Source organism: Arachis ipaensis, chromosome B01 (genome assembly GCF_000816755.2).
Source record: "Arachis ipaensis cultivar K30076 chromosome B01, Araip1.1, whole genome shotgun sequence".
Classification (NCBI taxonomy): Eukaryota; Viridiplantae; Streptophyta; class Magnoliopsida; order Fabales; family Fabaceae; genus Arachis; species Arachis ipaensis.
The window spans coordinates 124,728,332-124,733,057 of record NC_029785.2 but is presented as its reverse complement, the minus strand read 5'-3'; the positions used below and the strand labels follow the sequence as shown (position 1 = coordinate 124,733,057).

Here is a 4,726-nt window from a genome sequence, read left to right as displayed (position 1 = left end):
AAGAATAATTGGATTTAATGCAAATTTGTTTGGAAACAAGACGAAATTCTTTTTTCTTTGGGAGGACATTGAAGACATCCAGGTCATTCCTCCTACGTTCGCATCGATGGGCAGTCCCTCAATTTCCATAACTCTTCGGCCGGGCAAAGGTTTGGATGCTAGGCATGGTGCAAAAATGCAAGATGAACAAGGCAGACTGAAGTTTCATTTCCAATCCTTTGTGTCTTTCAATGTTGCAAACAGGTAGATGGTAGACATGTTATGTCATTTTACTAACTTTTACCTACATAAAAGCACTGTATACTTTTCTACTATGTCTTCAATATGATCATTGAGGTTGTTTTGAGGGTGTATTATATCTTGGGGGTTTCATTGAAGGCAATTTATGATTGCAACTCCTCTGGATTATGCATATCTAATAATTAGCTTCTATTGTTGACCTTTAGTTAAACAACAACTAAGCCTTGTCTTCCAACCTCTCATTATCAGAAATGGATCCTTTTAGTTTTTTCTCTCAATTAATGTTGTCAAGTGTGATCTCTTACATGTTTTTGCTGTATATAATTCTTTACTAAAATCAAATTGACTAATTACAACATATCATTTTACTGAAACTACTCTGGAGCTGCTATATAGGACTATAATGGCCCTCTGGAAGGCAAGAGCCTTGACTCCTGAACAGAAGGTCCAGTTAGTTGAAGAAGACTCTGAAACAAAAAACTATAATGGTGAAGAGAATGGCTCATACATTGGCCTTGAAGATGTTATCTTGTCTGAGGTTTATACTTGTACCGTCCCTGTTCCTGTAATCTCTCTATATCTTTGTCCCTCTCATTTTGTTGTGCAAATTTTACCAATTTAACGTCTGTGATTTGCTTATAGTTCTTTTTCCATAACTAATGCAGGCCAGTTTCTTTATGGAGCTATTCAAGGGGGGCAAGTTGGATCGCATGTTCATGGAAAAATCTGGTTGTGTTGAATATTCTTATACTCCTTGGGTATCTGAGATAGATAGCATCAGTGAGAGGTCAGTATATTACAAATTCGAGAAGCGAATTTCGAAATATAAAGTTGAAGTGACAAGTACACAGCAAAGATCTCTTCTGAATGGAAATGTTTGGCTATTGGAGGAGGTTATGAACTTCCATGGAGTTCCTCTTGCAGATTATTTCAATGTGAGTATGCCAAATTTAGCTGTTATACTTTTTTTTGTTTCCTTATATTCCTACAGCATTGATTATTGGTGCCTTCTAAATAATCCACAGCTGCACCTTCGCTATCAAATCGATGATTTACCACACAATGCAAAAGCATGTAAAGTGCAGGTAATGTTTGGAATTGAATGGCTGAAAAGTACAAAACATCAGAAAAGGATCTTGAAGAACATCACAAAACATCTACAAGAACGGTTAAAGCTGACCTTCAATCTAGTTGAGAAGGAGTATTTGGTAAAACCGCCAAGCAGTGAATGAATGAGTCTTACTATATCTGACCTTTGAACAAGTAGGGAAGCTAGCTGATATTATTGCAGCATACAAATATGTGATGCATTGGATTAAGATCCATGCTTGGGTGTGATTAGCACACTTCACTAATTTTCTGTGGAATAATCAAACCTGCTAGTGTACATGGTGTAGAAAGCTGGTGAACTTAGATTAGAACTTGGTGCATGGTGCATACATATTACTCTTTTGCTATTAATAGCAGCAATGATGCTGGATTATTCTTTTTGCTGATTAGCTTCCAACATTTACTCTTTCAGACAAATTTGAGGAAGAGGAAAATGCTCTAATTGCTACTTCAAAACTCCAAATGTATATGTTGTTATGTGTTGTAACTGTTAATTGTAGACATGTTATTTACAAGGGTCTTAGCGTGTATATATGTATGTATGTATCTCTAGTATCATACTGTATGTATGTTGTCTTTGATTCCGAAATGTTTACTCAGTAATTATTAATGATAAAAGTATCTGATAGGAATGATTCATGATTGTTGTAAAGTAATTTTGTTCATGTATGAGGACCCACATTTCCTTATATATTGAACATTTTAGAGACATTCATAATTTCTAATGACCCAGATTCATCCATAAAGAAGCTCAAAGCCGGCTCAACATTCAACGGCAAATTTAGACTGCGTTTAGAAGAGAGACTGAGACTGAGATTGCGACTGAGAGTGGGAGACAGAGACTAAGACTAAATTAAGTTTTTGTATTATGTTTTATTGGACTGAATTATGTCTCAATATTATATTTATTTTAAGATAAATATGAAAATTGAATGATAGATTTGGAATTTGAAAAGTTAAATGTAGGTATTTTTGAAAGAAATATTACTAAAATTTCAGTTTCTAGCTTTAAAAATTTCTGTTTGAGTCACGAAAAAATTAATAATAAGATGAAATTTATGGAAAATTATTATTATAATATTATTTGGTCTCTGCAAAGAAGAAAATACTCCGATCCATGGAGTTATTGTGTGCGAGGGAAACCAGACACCACAAATGACACAATACTATAATAATATTAACGGGAGTTATATGATATTGCATGCATGCTTCTCAGATCTTATTGTGTTGTTCATTATATTGAAAATAATGCATATTAACTTTATTTGTTGACCGATCATTGATCATCATATTTATATATACAACTTATTATTAGCTTCTTTATTTTCAGAATATTTAACTTTAGTACAGTTATATATATATAGTTGTGGAAACATTATGGAGTAGATTCTCAATATGATTAAATCTAAATATTATTGCATATGAGTAGAGTAAAGTATGACTTCTAAGGCACACCTCCAGAGACCAGAATAATACAAAAGCTATAATATAATCATCAATTCATTTCCCACATTCTTAGCTTCTCTCTAAGAATTAGGCGCCTTTTTATTTGGAAAAGGAGAAAAAAAATTAAGGAATTATACGTACATTCTTTTTGTTGCAGTATCACAAATTTGTCATCAACTTTTTTTTTTTTTCAAAAAAAAAAAAGACTAGAAAAGAATTGATATTGTTTTAAGAAAAGACCTGAAACTGAAATAAAATAGATCTAGACGTGAGGTCTAGACTTTTTTATTCGAAGGTTCTGATTTATTCATCAAAGTGATGAAATTGTTTGACCTCCTCAAATAATTGATAGTAAAATATCTATAAAGGATTCTGATATTTAAATTAAGGAGCACTCTACTGTACATATTAGAGTGATATAGAGAGAATATAATTTTTTTATAGTTATTTTTTATTATTTTATTATTATTCAAAATGTGGATTTTATCTTTATTAATATCTCTTTTATTCTATTAAAAAAAATCTATAAACTTACATCTTTATCATATAATTCACCTTAAATTAAGAACAGTTTTAGGTAAATTTAACTGTAGATAGCATCTTGGATAGTGAAAAGATAAGACTTGGCTTTGCTTGTTGCACAAATTGAGTTGGTCTCGGATCACAAAACCCATGCTCCGATCAAGTCAGAATCCTATTAGATGAATTTGCAAGTTTAATGAACTATTTTTAGAATAACCCAACCTTTACTAAATCTCTAATTCTGAATTATTTGAGTCATCGTATAAACTGATATCCATTTAAACATTAGCTTTATCTTGTCAAATTATTGGCCCCATTCTTTGCTAACTTGTCCAATTTCCTTACCCTAGCTTCAATTTGAAAAGCATTCAAGTTTTTATATGTAAAAACATTTTTTTAACAAGACCAATAAACATTAAACACGTGTTTATGAGATGAAATCAATCCCAAACTACTAACTAACTAGCAATCAATCCCAAGTTTAATAATTAATTTTTAATTTTTGAAATTATATATACCACTTTTATTAGAAAAAAAAAATGAAAAAAGCCACCACGTTATTCCACCGGAACTAATTAAAACCATTAGGGGTGTACATGGGCCGAGTTACACCGGGTTTGGCTTAATCCAGACCCGACCCGAAACATAAACCGGTCCTAATTTTTAGACCCTAACCTGATCTTAGACCTGATAAAACTTACGTACTTTCGGGCCGGGTGAAAAATAGGTAAAAATCGGGTGAAAACCGGGTCTTTAGCATGTAAAAATCACATAATCTCCAACCATTATTTCACAATTCACATAGTAAAATTCACTTAAAAAAATATAACAAGAACCAATCCTTCTCTAAAATTAAAGCATAACTATAATCAATACTAATATTGTTTAATAACACCAAATATTTAAATCAATACAAATAATACAATATTATGTATTAGTCTAAAGTCTTATGCATTTTAAACATAAAACATTAACTTATAATCTTATAATGACTAATAACACAAAATATTAAGGTTTACAATATTTAAATTTCACATAAAAATAGTCATCATCCATCACTAATAACACAAAATATTAATTGTGTATGATGATCGGGCCACCGGATCGAGTTCGGGTGACTCGAACTATGACCCGGACCCGACCCGAAATAATGACCGGGTCTATTTTTGAGACCCTTACCCGACTCTAGACCCGATAAAATCACACTAAATTAGCCCCTAAAGTGTTTGGGATTGGGCCGGGTCTTTGGACCGGGTCGAACCATGTACATCCCTAAAAACCATAGTTCTTAGTTGAAGTCTGACATGGACCCCATTTTTTCTAATGATATATTAAAAAACACATTTTAAAGTATTTTAATTTTTTTTAATGCAACTAATGCATTAATAATTTTGGGAGTGAATTCTCT

General features: G+C 32.1%; 1 long non-coding RNA gene and 1 pseudogene across 1 annotated transcript in view; both read left to right on the top strand.

Moving 5' to 3' along the window:
• Positions 1-2,019, top strand: part of LOC107637029 — a 6,677-nt pseudogene extending 4,658 nt beyond the window's left edge.
• The window catches only part of LOC110262999, a 21,396-nt gene that overhangs the window by 14,886 nt on the left and 1,784 nt on the right, over positions 1-4,726 (top strand). The gene's annotated exons all lie outside the window — the stretch shown is intronic.